At 38.9% G+C, this 14,902-nt stretch overlaps 1 non-coding gene across 1 annotated transcript; it reads left to right on the top strand.

Annotated features, from left to right (window-relative positions):
* Nucleotides 1–1,151: 1,151 nt before the first annotated feature.
* Nucleotides 1,152–1,259, top strand: LOC148548869 (small nucleolar RNA R71). The gene has a single exon (XR_015897908.1). It is a non-coding gene; the product is annotated as a small nucleolar RNA R71 (small nucleolar RNA).
* Nucleotides 1,260–14,902: the final 13,643 nt, after the last annotated feature.

The following is a 14,902-nucleotide window of genomic DNA, read 5'->3' as shown; positions in this document are numbered from 1 at the left end:
ATGGTACAGGGTATTAAGAACTTTCTGGGATCCAGTTTCTTCTGAGGAAATTTCAGTTGAACCAAAGCATTCAGTTCATTGATGAGCAATGGAGGTTCATCCTCCCAAGTCACATTACCAAATAACTTGGCATTCAGCTTCATGATTGTTCCTAGATACTGAGTAACTTACTCTTCAATAATATCTTCATCCTCTTCAGAGGAAGAATACTCATCAGAGCTCATGAATGGCAACAGTAAGTTCAGTGGAATCTCTATGGTCTCTATGTGAGCCTCAGATTCCTTTGGTTCCTCATTAGGGAACTCCTTAGTGGTCAGTAGACGTCCATTGAGGTCTTCCTCACTGGAAATCACTGCCTCTTCCTCTTCTATAGGTTCGGCCACTTTGGGTATATTGATGGCCTTGCACTCTCTCTTTGGATTCATTTCTGTATTGCTTGGGAGAGTACTAAGAGGGATTTCAGTAACTCTTTTACTCATCTGACCCACTTGTGCCTCCAAATTTCTGATGGAGGACCTTGTTTCAGTCATGAAACTGAGAGTGGTCTTAGATAGATCAGAGATTATGGTTGCTAAGTCAGAGAGGCTCTGCTTAGAATTCTCTGTCTGTTGCTCAGAAGATGATGGAAAAGGCTTGCTATTGCCAAACCAATTTCTCCCACCATTATTATTAATGAAGCCTTGATTAGGCTTCTGCTGATCCTTCCATGAGAAATTAGGATGATTCCTCCATGAAGGATTGTAAGTGTTTCTATAGGATTCTCCGATGTAATTCACATCCTCCATTGCAGGATTCTCAGGGTCATAAGCTTCTCCTTCTGAGGAGGCGTCTTTAGTACTGCCAGATGCAGCTTGCATTCCAGTCAGATTCTGAAAAACCATATTGACTTGCTAAGTCAATATTTTGTTCTGATCCAATATGGCATTCAGAGTATCAATCTTAAGAACTCCTTTCTTTTGAGTCATCCCATTATTCACAGGATTTCTTTCAGAAGTGTACATGAACTGGTTATTTGCAACCATTTTAATGAGTTCTTGGGCTTCTGCAGGGGTTTTCTTCAGATGAAGAGATCCACCAGCAGAGTGGTCCAATGACATCTTGGATAATTCAGACAGAACATCATAGAATATACATAAGATGCTCCATTCTGAAAGCATGTCAGAAGGACACCTTCTGATCAATTGCTTGTATCTTTCCCAAGCTTCATAGTGGGATTCACCTTCCTTCTGTCTGAAGGTTTGGATTTCTACTCTAAGCTTGCTCAACTTTTGAGGTGGAAAGAATTTGGCCAAGAAAGCATTGACCAACTTTTCTCAAGAGTTCAGGCTTTCTTTAGGTTGTGAGTCCAACCATATCGTAGCTTTGTCTCTTAATGCAAAGGGGAAAAGCATAAGTCTGTAGACCTCGGGATTAACCCCATTGATCTTAACAGTGTCACATATTTGCAAGAATTCAGCTAAGAACTGATGAGGATCTTCCAATGGAAGTCCATGAAAATTGCAATTCTGCTGCATTAGAGAAACTAGTTGAGGCTTCAACTCAAAGTTGTTTACTCCAATTGCAGGAATTGAGAAGCTTCTTCCATAGAAGTTAGAAGTTGGTGCAGTAAAGTCACCAAGCATCTTTCTTGCATCTCCACCATTGTTGTTGGGTTCAGCTGTCATGTCTTCTTCATTTTTGAAAATTTCTGTAAAGTCCTCTCTAGAGTGTTGTGCATTAGCTTCTCTTAGCTTCCTCTTCAGAGTCCTTTCAGGTTCAGGATCAGCTTCAATAAGAATGTCTTTATCCTTGTTCCTGCTCATATGAAAAAGAAGAGAACCGAAAGGAAGAGGAATCCTCTATGTCACAGTATAGAGATTCTTTTATGTGAGTATAAGAATAGAAGAATAGAAGAATGAGGTAGGGAGAGAATAAGAGGAATTCAAACACAGAGAGAGGGAGAGGGTTCCAATTATGAGTAGAAGAGAAGTGTTAGTAAATAAATAAAATAAATAGAAAGAGATGAGAGAGAAAGTATTCGAATACTAATTGAAAGAAAAGAAAAATATTTTTTGTTTTTATTTTAATTATAAGTTAGAATTCAAAATTTAAGAAAGGAAATAAAATAAAAATAGAATTTAAAACAATTACTTAATTAAAAAGAATTTTGAAAAAGTGGTTAGTGATTTTCAAAAACTAGAAGTGAAAAAGTAGTTAGGTGGTTTTGAAAAAGATGAGAAATAGTAAACTTTTTAAAATTAAAACAAACAAGTCAAGTGGTTAATGGAAAAAGATTTGAAAATAAATTTTGAAAAGATAAGAAGTTAGAAAAAGATTTTGAAATTAAATTTTTTTTAAAAAGATATGATTGAAATTTATTTTGAAAAAGATTTGAAAAGAAAATTAAAAAGATTTGATTTTAAAAATTAAAGTTGATGACTTGACTAACAAGAAACTAAAAGATATGATTCTAGAATTTAAAGATTGAAGCTTTCTTAACAGGAAAGTAACAAACTTGAAATTTTTTTTTGAATCAAAACATTAAATGTTAGCAATAATTTCGAAAAATTATGAAATAAATTTAAGAGAAAGATTTTGAAAATTAATTAAAAAAATTTTCGGAAAACATGAAAGAAAAATGAAAAAGATTTGATTTTTGAAAAAGATTTGAAAAGATAAAGTTTTTAAATCGAAATGTTGACTTGACTAACAAGAAACAACTAAATTTTGAAAATTTTTTACTAAGTCAATCCAAAATTTCGAAATTTATGAGTAAAATAAGGGAAAGATATTATTTTTGAATTTTGAATTAATGAAGAAAGAGAAAAACAACAAAATGACACAAGACATAAAAATTTAAGATCAAAACAAATAATGCATGTAAGAACACTTTGAATGTCAAGATGAACACTAAGAACACCTTGAAGATCATGATGAACATCAAGAACATATTTTTGAAAATTTTTAAGAAAAGAAAGACATGCAAGACACCAAACTTAAAAATTTTTGTACTAGGGACACTATGAATTCGAAAATGCATATGAAAAATAACAAGAAACACAAAACAAGAAAAATCATCAAGAACAACTTGAAGATCAATGAAGAACACAATGCATGAATTTTCGAAAATCTAGGAAAAATTAAAAACATGCAGCTGACACCAAACTTAGAAATTTTTAATGTTTAGACACTATGAATTCGAAAATACAAATGAAAAACAAGAAAAGACACAAAACAAGAAAAATTAAAGATCAAACAAGGAAAATCATCAAGAACAACTTGAAGATCAAAGAAGAACACATGATGAATTTTCGAAAATTCAAGAAAAATTAAAAACATGCAATTGACACCAAACCTAAAATTTGACACAAGACTCAAACAAGAAACACAAAATTTGTTTTTTGGCTTTATGATTTTATTAAATTTTTTGTATATTTTTCGAAAATTTATTTTGGAAAAAGATAAATAAGAAATTCAAAATTTTTAATAAGAATTCCAGGATTCGTGCAATGTTAGTCTAAAGCTTCGGTCCAAAAGAATTAGACATGGCCAAATGGCCAGCCAAGCTTTAGCATAACAATTACAGACATGTCCTTTCTGTAATGGAAAGTCTAAAGCCTCGGTCCAAAAGATTAGGCATGGCTTAACAACCAGCCAGGCTTCAACATATCTCATGAAACTCTAGAATTCATTCTTAAAAAATTTTTGAATTTTTTGAAAACTAAAATATTTTTTTCTTTTTTTTTCAAAAATAAAAATAAAAAAAAACTTAAACATAAAATAAAATTACTGAATCTAAGCAACAAGATGAACCGTCAGTTGTCCAAACTGGAACAATCCCCGACAACGGCGCCAAAAACTTGGTGCACGAAATTGTGATCACACTTTTCACAACTCCACACAACTAACCAGCAAGTGCACTGGGTTATTCAAGTAATACCTTACGTGAGTAAGGGTCAATCCCACAGAGATTGTCGGCTTGAAGCAAGCTATGGTCATCTTGTAATATTAGTCAGGAGGATTCAAATGGTTATAAGGTTTTGATAATTAAAAGATAAATAAAACATAAAACAAAATAAAGATACTTATGTAATTCATTGGTGGGAATTTCAGATAAGCATTTGGAGATGCTTTGTTGCTTCTGAACCTCTGCTTTCCTATTGTCTTCTTCCAATCATGCGTGCTCCCCTCCATAGCAAGCTGTAGGATCCTCTCGGATGAAAAATACCAGGTACGGTTTCTGCACGGCTAATCAACTGTCGAATTTCTCGTCTCGGATGAAAAATACCAGGTACAGCTACCGCATAGCTAATCATCTGTCGGTTCTCACTAACGTCGGAATAAGATCTCTCTATTCTTTTGCACACTGTCACTGCGCCCAACATTCGCAAGTTTGAAGCTCGTCACAGTCATCCCTTCCCAGATCCTACTCGGAATACCACAGACAAGGTTTAGACTTTTCGGATCTCAGAAATGCTGCCAATTGGTTCTAGCCTATACCATGAAGATCCTAATCTCACGGACTCGGTCCGTGGATTAGAGACCCAAGAGAATATTCTCCGAATGTCATCCAATGACTATGTTGAACATCATGTAGACCGCTTTGTGGTTGTCAGGCATGCGAATGTTGGCTAAGCGAGTAACGAAGATAGTGGGTGATTGTCACGGGTCACCCCTTCATTCTGACTTAACTGAATTAAGTACGAGAGTATATCTTGGAGAAGAAGTAAGCGTAAATTGAAAGAGAAACAATAGTACTTGCATTAATTCATGAAGAACAGCAGAGCTCCGCACCTTAATCTATGAGGTGTAGAAACTCCACCGTAGAAAATACATAAGAGAAAAAGGTCTAGGCATGGCCGAATGGCCAGCCTCCCAAATGGCATAAGATCTGTTCCAAAACATACGAATACAATAGTAAAAAGTGCTATTTATACTAAACTAGTTACTAGGGATTATAGAAAATAAGTAACTAAGTGCAGATAGTGCAGAAATCCACTTCCGGGGCCCACTTGGTGTGTGCTTGGGCTGAGCATCGAGCTTTACACGTGCATAGGCCATTTATAGAGTTAAACGCCATCTTGGGTGCCAGTTTGGGCGTTTAACTCCATTTCTGGTGCCAGTTCTGGCGTTTTACGCCAGAAAAGGGTCTTTGGTGGGCGTTTAGACGCCAGTTTGGGCCATCAAATCTCGGGCAACGTATGGACTATTATACATTGCTGGAAATCCCAAGATGTCTACTTTCCAACGCAATTAAGAGCACACCAATTGGGTGCAGGAGGGTCAGAATCCAACAGCATCTGCAGTCCTTTCTCAGCCTCTGAATCAGATTTGTGCTCAGGTCCCTCAATTTCAGCCAGAAAATACCTGAAATTACAGAAAAACACACAAACTCATAGTAAAGTCCAAAAATGTGATTTTTGCATAAAAGCTAATAAAAATATAATAAAAAGTAACTAAAACATATTATAAACTATGTAAAAACAATGCCAAAAAGGGTATAAATTATCCGCTCATCACTAGCCCTTTTCAATCTGAAATCACTAGCAAACACATCAAGGCATCTAGTGGAATCAAAGGAAGATAAAAATCATCAAATTAAAGTTCTAAAAAGCTTGTTTTCACATCTAAGCACAATTAAGGAGACAATCACAAAATTATGCTATTTCATTGAATAAATGTGAGGAAAGGTTATCAAAATGCTCTAAATTCAACATAAGATAAATCCTAAAAAGGGGGTTTGTCAGCATGCCACGCCCATGTAAAAGCTTTGGGATTCTTCTCAAGAAATCAATACTGGCGTGCCACGCCCAGCTCTTGGCATGCCACGCCCATACATTTTTATGGCGTTTGTTCCAAGTGGTACGCCAGTTTCACACGCCCAACTTTGTTTTGTTGTTTTCTTCCGTTTTGTTGCTCTTTTCACCTGAAATTCAGCACAAACCCATTTCAAAGCAATGTACAATAATATTCATCAATTAATTCATAAATTGCAATGATTAAATGAGATTATGCTCTTTTATGGTCCTTTTTAGGCAAGAAAAAAGGGTAGATGATTGGTGCACGAATTGTGAATCACACTTTTCACAACGCGTACCACTAACCAGCAAGTGCACTGGGTCGTCCAAGTAATACCTCACGTGAGTAAGGGTCGAATCCCACGGAGATTGTTGGTTTGAAGCAATCTATGGTTATCTTGTAAATCTTACTCAGGAAGTCAATTATGTTTATCAGTTGAATTGTGAATAACCAAGAGAGAATAAATTAAAGGTTACTTGTTGTGCAGTAATGGAGAATATGTTGGAGTTTTGGAGATGCTTTGTCTTCTGAATCTCTGCTTTCCTCTGTCTTCTGATTCACGCACGCACGTCCTCCTATGGCAAGCTGTGTGTTGGTGGATCACCGTTGTCAATGGCTACCTTCCATCCTTCCAGTAAAAACTATGCTCACGCGCTCTGTCACAGCACGGCTAATCACCGGTTGGTTCTCGATCCGGTTGGAATAGGATTTACTATCCTTTTGCGTCTGTCACTAACGCCCAGCCTTCAGGAGTTTGAAGCTCGTCACAGTCATTCAATCCTTGAATCCTACTCGGAATACCACAGACAAGGTTTAGACTTTCCGGATTCTCATGAATGCCGCCATCAGTTCTAGCTTATACCACGGAGATTCTGATTAAGGAATCTAAGAGATACTCATTCAATCGGATATAGAACGGAGGTGGTTGTTAGGCACACGTTCGTGGTTTGAGGAAGGTGATGAATGTCACAGATCATCACCTTCATCCTAGTTAAGCGCGAATGAACATCTTAGATAGGAACAAGCGTGTTTGAATGGAAAACAGAAATACTTGCATTAATTCATCGAGACACAGCAGAGCTCCTCGCCCCCAACAATGGGGTTTAGAGACTCATGCCGTCAGAGAATACAAAGTTTAGATCTGAAATGTTATGAGATACAAAATAAGTCTCTAAAAGTTGTTTAAATACTAAACTAGTAGCCTAGGTTTACAAAAATTGGATAAACTATGATGGATGATGCAGAAATTCACTTCTGGGGCCCACTTCTGTGTGCTGGGGCCCACTTGGTGTGTGCTGGGGCTGAGACTTAAGCAATTCACGTGCAGAGGCCATTTGTGGAGTTGAACGCCAGTTTTTGTGCCAGTTTGGGCGTTCAACTCCAGTTTTTGATCCTTTTCTGGCGCTGGAAGCCAGAATTGGGCAGAGGACTGGCGTTGAACGCCAGTTTACGTCATCGATTCTTGTGCAAAGTATGGACTATTATATATTGCTGGAAAGCCCTTGATGTCTACTTTCCAACGCAATTGGAAGCACGCCATTTCGAGTTCTGTAGCTCCAGAAAATCCACTTTGAGTGCAGGGAGGTCAGAATCCAACAGCATCAGCAGTCCTTTTTCAGCCTGAATCAGAAATTTGCTCAGCTCCTTCAATTTCAGCCAGAAAAATACCTGAAATTACAGAAAAACACACAACTCATAGTAAAGTCCAGAAATATGAATTTTTCCTAAAAACTAATAAAAATAGACTAAAAACTAACTAAAACATACTCAAAACTATATGAAATTATCCCCAAAAAGCGTATAAAATATCCGCTCATCACAACACCAAACTTAAACTGTTGCTTGTCCTCAAGTAACTAGACAAATAAAATAGAAGACTAATAGGTTGAGAAGCAATAATATCTCAGAGTTTTTGATTGAAGCTCAGATCCTAATTAGATGAGCGGGACTAGTAGCTTTTTGCTTCTGAACAGTTTTGGCATCTCACTTTATCCATTGAAGCTCAGAGTGATTGGCATCTATAGGAACTCAGAATTCAGATAGTGTTATTGATTCTCTTAGTTCAGTGTGATAATTCTTGAACACAGCTTCTTTATGAGTCTTGGCCGTGGCCCTAAGCACTTTGTTTTCTAGTATTACCACCGGATACATAAATGCCACAGACACATAATTGGGTGAACCTTTTCAGATTGTGACTCAGCTTTGCTAAAGTCCCCAATTAGAGGTGTCCAGAGTTCTTAAGCACACTCTTCTTTTTGCTTTGGACCTTGACTTTAACCGCTCAGTCTCAAGTTTTCACTTGACACCTTCACGCCACAAGCACATGGTTAGGGACAGCTTGGTTTAGCCGCTTAGACCAGGATTTTATTCCTTTAGGCCCTCCTATCCACTGATTCTCAAAGCCTTGGGATCCCTTTTATTTGCCCTTGCCTTTTTGGTTTTAAGGGTTACTGGCTTTTTCTGCTTGCTTTTTTTTTTTTTTTTCTGCAAGCTTTGTTCTTTGCTGCTTTTTCTTGCTTCAAGAATCATTTTTTTTTTTGATTTTTCAGATTATCAATAACATGTCTCATATTCATCATTCTTTCAAGAGCCAACATATTTAACAGTCTTAAACAACAAATTCAAAAGACATATGCACTGTTCAAGCATTCATTCAGAAGACAGAAAGCATTGCCACCACATTTAACTAATTAGAATTTCTCTTATTAAACTCGAAATTTTATTGCCTCTTATTCAAAAGATCTACTATTTTATTCATGTTTGCTGATGATGAGAAAAATAGACTATAACTTAATTGGGGATAAAATCAAACTAGACACTAATTACTACTAATGATCATGTAATGAAGACACAGACATAGATAAGCACTTATCATAGAAAAAACGAAAAACAGAGAAAGTAAGAACAAGGAATGAGTCCACCTTAGTGATGATGGCATTTCCTTCTTGAGGCACCAATGATGTTCTTGAGCTCTTTTATGTCTCTTCCTTGCTTTTGTGGCTTGATTCCTAGTGATTTTTGGTATTTCTATCCTCAGTTGCTTCCAATAATTATGTGGAGGGAAGTGCATCCCCTGAGGTATCTCTTGATTTGCAGCCACATGTTCTACCACTGAGCTATAGATCCTTTACATAATTGTTTTACCACACCAAACTTAGAATGTTGCTCGCCCTCAAGCAAAAGAAGAGGGAATAGATGAAGAAGAAGATGTGGAAAGAAAAAAAACTAGGATTATGAGGAGGGAAGGTGGGGATCCTGTGGGGTCCACAGATCTTGAAATGATCCTGTGAGGTCCACAGATCTTGAGGTGTCAAGGCATTTACATCCCTGCACCAATGTGGGCATGCAAAATGCCCTTGCACACAACTCTGGGTGTTCAGCGCCAGGTTGGTGCCCATTTTGGGCGTTCAACGCCCATTTACTAGCCATTTCTGGCGTTGAACGCCAGAACCATGCTTGTTCTGGGCGTTCAGCGCCAGGATGTTGCCCATTTTGGGCGTTCAGCGCCAGAACCATGCTCTGTTCTGGCGTTGAACGCCAGACAGGTGCTTCCTCCAGGGTGTGGTTTTTCTTCTGCTGTTTTTGATTCCGTTTTTAATTTTTAATATTTTTTTTGTGACTCCACATGATCATGAACCTAATAAAACATGAAAAATCATGAGAATAAATAAAAATTGGGTTGCCTCCCAACAAGCGCTTTTTTAATGTCCTTAGCTGGACTTTGCTGAGCTTTTAATCTAGCTTCAGCCTTGAGCATTCTTGCTCAGTGTTGCCTTCAAGATAATGCTTGATTCTCTGTCCATTGACAATGAACTTCTTATCAGAATCAATATCTTGAAGCTCCACATAACCATATGGTGATACACTTGTAATCACGTATGGTCCCCTCCACTGGGATTTCAGTTTCCCGGGGAATAGCCTGAGTCTAGAGTTAAACAACAGAACCTTCTGTCCTGGTTCAAAGATTCTAGATGACAGCTTTCTGTCATGCCACTTTTTTTATTTTTCTTTATATAGTTTGGCATTTTCGAAAGCTGTGAATCTGAACTCCTCTAGCTCATTTAGCTGGAGCAATCTTTTTTCTCCTGCTAATTTGGCATCAAAGTTTAGGAATCTGGTTGCCCAGTAGGCCTTATGTTCCAGTTCCACGGGCATGTGGCATGCCTTACCATACACGAGTTGGTATGGAGAGGTCCCTATAGGGGTCTTGAATGCTGTTCTGTAAGCCCACAGAGCATCATCCAAGCTCCTTGCCAAATCCTTTCTACGGGTATTTACTGTCCGTTCAAGGATTCTCTTTAATTTTCTGTTAGAGACTTCAGCTTGCCCATTGGTTTGTGGATGATATGGAGTGGCCACCTTGTGGCGAAATCCATACCGAACCATGGCAGAGTAAAGATGTTTATTGCAGAAGTGAGTGCCCCCATCACTGATTAACACTCTAGGGACACCAAACCTGCTAAAGATATGTTTCTGGAGGAACTTCAGCACTGTTTTAGTATCATTGGTGGGTGTGGCAATAGCCTCAACCCATTTTGATACATAGTCAACTGCCACCAGAATATAAGTGTTTGAGTATGATGGTGGGAAAGGTCCCATGAAGTCAATTCCCAATACGTCAAACAACTCAATTTCCAAGATTCCTTGTTGAGGCATGGCGTAACCATGAGGCAGATTACCAGCTCTTTGGCAACTGTCACAATTACGTACAAATTCTCGGGAATCTTTATAGAGTGTGGGCCAATAGAAGCCACATTGGAGGACCTTGGTGGCTGTTCGCTCACCTCCGAAATGGCCTCCATATTGAGATCCGTGGCAATGCCATAGGATTCTCTGTGCTTCCTCTCTGGGGACACACCTACGGATAATTCCGTCTGCACATCTTTTAAAGAGATAGGGTTCATCCCACAAGTAGTACTTTGCATCAGTGACTAATTTCTTCTTTTGTATTCTATTGTACTCCTTGGGTATGAACCGTGCAGCTTTATAGTTCGCAATATCGGCAAACCAAGGTGCTTCCTGAATGGCAAATAGATGCTCATCAGGGAACGTCTCAGAGATCTCAAGAAAGGGGAAGGACGTCCCTTCCACTGGCTCTATTCGGGACAGATGATCAGCCACTTGGTTCTCTGTCCCTTTTCTGTCTCTTATTTCTATATCAAACTCTTGCAGAAGCAATACCCATCTGATGAGCCTGGGTTTTGAATCCTGCTTTGTGAGTAGATATTTAAGAGCAGCATGGTCAGTATACACAATCACTTTTGATCCTACTAAGTATGATCTGAACTTGTCAATGGCGTAAACCACTGCAAGTAGTTCTTTTTCTGTGGTTGTGTAATTTTTCTGGGCATCATTTAGAACGCGACTGGCATAATAAATGACATGCAGAAGCTTGTCATGCCTCTGTCCCAATACTGCATCAATGGCATGATCACTGGCATCACACATTAACTCAAATGGCAATGTCCAGTCTGGTGCAGAAATGACTGGTGCTGTGACCAGCTTAGCTTTCAGCGTTTCAAATGCCTACAGGCATGCTATGTCAAACACAAATGGCATGTTAGCAGCTAGCAGATTGCTTAGAGGTTTTGCGATTTTTGAAAAATCCTTTATAAACCTCCTATAGAATCCTGCATGCCCCAGAAAGCTTCTGATTGCCTTAACATTGGCAGGTGGTGGTAATTTTTCAATTACCTCTATTTTTGCTTGATCCACCTCTATTCCCTTGTTTAAGATTTTATGCCCAAGAACAATTCCTTCAGTCACCATGAAGTGACACTTTTCCCAGTTTAAAACTAGGTTGGTTTCTTGGCATCTTTTCAGAACAAGTTTCAGGTGATCAAGACAGGAGCTGAATGAGTCTCCATATACTGAGAAGTCATCCATGAAGACTTCCAGAAATTTTTCCACCATGTCAGAGAAAATAGAGAGCATGCATCTCTGGAAGGTTGCAGGCGCATTACATAGCCCAAATGGCATCCTTCTATAAGCAAACACTCCAGATGGGCATGTGAATGCTATTTTCTCTTGATCCTGGGGATCCACTGCAATCTGGTTATAGCCTGAATAGCCATCCAAAAAGCAGTAATAATCATGACCTGCTAGTCTCTCTAGCATCTGGTCTATGAATGGTAAAGGAAAATGATCCTTTCTGGTGGCTGTATTGAGCCTTCTGTAGTCAATACACATGCGCCACCCTGTAACTGTTCTTGTGGGAACCAGTTCATTTTTTTCATTATGAATCACTGTCATGCCTCCCTTTTTTGGGATGACTTGAACAGGGCTCACCCAGGGCTATCAGAAATAGGATAAATAATCCCAGCCTCTAGTAACTTGGTGACCTCTTTCTGCACCACTTCCTTCATGGCTGGATTTAGCCGCCTCTGTGGTTGAACCACTGGTTTGGCATTATCCTCCAATAGGATTTTGTGCATGCATCTAGCTGGGCTTATGCCCTTAAGGTCACCTATGGACCACCCAAGAGCTGTCTTGTGTGTCCTTAGCACTTGAATAAGTGCTTCCTCTTCCTGTGAATTTAAGGCAGAGCTTATGATCACTGGAAAAGTGTCACCTTCTCCCAGAAATGCATATTTCAAGGATGGTGGTAGTGGCTTGAGCTCGGGTTTAGGGGGATTTTCCTCTTTCAGAAGAAAGTTCAGAGGCTCTTTCATGTCCTCTGAATCCTCCAAATCAGGCTGAACATCTTTAAAGATGTCTTCCAACTCTGATTCGAGACTCTCAGCCATGTTGATCTCTTCTACCAAAGAGTCGATGAGATCAACTTTCATGCAGTCTGTTGATGTGTCTGGATGCTGCATGGCTTTGACAGCGTTCAACTTAAACTCATCATCATTGACTCTCAGGGTTATTTCCCCCTGTTGGACATCAATTAGGGATCGTCCAGTTGCTAGGAAGGGTCTTCCTAGAATGAGAGTAGCACTCTTGTGCTCCTCCATTTCCAGCACAACAAAGTCAGTGGGAAAGGCGAATGGCCCAACTCTGACAATCATGTCCTCAATCACGCCTGATGGGTATTTAGTGGAACCATCAGCAAGTTGGAGACATATCCGGGTTGGTTTAACTTCTTCAGTTAAGCCAAGCTTCCTGATAGTGGATGCAGGTATCAGGTTGATGCTTGCCCCAAGATCGCATAAAGCTGTCTTGGTGCAATCACCTTCTAATATGCATGGTATCAGAAAACTCCCAGGGTCTTTAAGCTTTTCAGGAAAGCTTTTCAGAATGACTGCACTGCATTCTTCAGTGAGGAGAACTCTTTCTGTTTCTCTCCACTCCTTTTTATGACTCAAGATCTCTTTCATGAACTTGGCATAAGAAGGTATTTGCTCAAGTGCCTCTGCAAATGGAATCTTTATTTCAAGAGTCCTTAGATAATCTGCAAAGCGAGCAAATTGCTTATCCTGCTCCTCTTTCCGGAGTTTTTGAGGATAAGGTATCTTGGCTTTATATTCCTCAACCTTAGTGGTTAAAGAAGCCTTTTTAGAGGGGTTGTTATCAGCACTTGTGTGTGTCTGATCCCTCACTGGCAATTGAGTGCCAGAGTCAGAAGCTGGAGTGACGTTAGACGCCAGCTCACTGTCTGTTCCTGGCGCCTGAACGCCAGAAATGTGCCCATTTTGGGCGTTCAACGCTGGATTCTGCCCCATTTGGGCGTTCAACGCCAGATTCTTGCCCATTTCTGGCGTTGAACGCCAATCCTACCTTGTTTCTGGCGCTGAACGCCACTTTTGGGCATGGTCTGGGCGTTCAGCGCCAGCCTTCCACCCATTTTCTGGTGTTTTACTGCCAGAATTATTTTTCCCTGGGCTCTTACTGTCCTCAGGTGAATCTTTGGTGGGTCGCTCATTTCTTGAATTTTTGATGCCCTGAGGTGGGGTATTTAATATTTTCCCACTTCTTAATTGAACTGCTTGGCATTCTTCTGCTATTTGCCTTGATAGCTGCTGCTTTGTTTGCTTAAACTGTTCGTCCATATGTATATTAGCTATCCTTGTCTCCTGTAGCCTGTCTTTGAATTCAGCTAGCTGCTTTGTTAGAAAATCCAATTGCTGATTGAATTCAGCAGCTTGTTTTACAATACTGAATTCAGCAGTTACTGTTTTAACCTCTTCATTCATGGAAGGGTTGCTGCTTAGATACAGATGCTGATTCCTGGCAACTGTATCAATGAGCTCTTGAGCCTCTTCAATTGTCTTTCTCATATGGATAGATCCACCAGCTGAGTAATCTAGAGATATCTGAGCTCCTTCTGCAAGTCCATAGTAGAAGATGTCTAACTGAACCCACTCTGAAAACATTTCAGAGGGGCATTTTCGTAGCATCTCTCTGTATCTCTCCCAGGCATCATAAAGAGATTCATTATCTCCTTGTTTAAAGCCTTGGATGTCCAGCCTTAGCTGTGTCATCCTTTTTGGAGGGAAATATTGATTCAGGAATTTTTCTGTCAGCTGTTTCCATGTCCTTATGCTGGCCTTAGGTTGGTTATTCAACCACCTCTTAGCTTGATCTTTCACAACAAATGGAAACAGTAATAGTCTGTAGACATCCTGATTTATTTCTTTATCATGTACTGTGTCAGCAATCTGTAGAAACTGTGCCAGAAACTCTGTAGGTTCTTCCTGTGGAAGACCGGAATACTGGCAACTTTGCTGCACCATGATAATGAGCTGAGGATTCAACTCAAAGCTACTAACTCCAATGGAAGGTATACAGATACTACTTCCATATGAAGCAGTAGCGGGGTTAGCATATGACCCCAAAGTCCTCCTGGACTGTCCATCTCCACTTATGTCCATGATGGATATATGGATATAACTTGGACTGATTTACCTTTTTATTTATTTTATTTTATAAGAAGTGAATACTTAAATAAAATAAAATAACTAAAAAGAATTTGAATTTTGAAATTAAATAATTTTTTTTATAAAAAAAAATAAAAATAATTAGTTAATAAAAAAAGAAATTTTTGAAAAATAGGGGAGATATTTTCGAAAATTAGAGAGAGAGAGAGTTAGTTAGGTAGTTTTGAAAAAGTTAAGAAACAAACAAAAAGTTAGTTAGTTAGTTGAAACAAATTTTGAAAAGATAAGAAGTTAGGAAGTTAGAA

The sequence above is a fragment of the Arachis ipaensis genome, chromosome B8 (genome assembly GCF_059453495.1).
Source record: "Arachis ipaensis isolate K30076 ecotype BB chromosome B8, ASM5945349v1, whole genome shotgun sequence".
NCBI classification, from domain to species: Eukaryota; Viridiplantae; Streptophyta; class Magnoliopsida; order Fabales; family Fabaceae; genus Arachis; species Arachis ipaensis.
The sequence above is the reverse complement of the archived record's forward strand: the minus strand, read 5'-3'. Positions and strand labels throughout refer to the sequence as shown.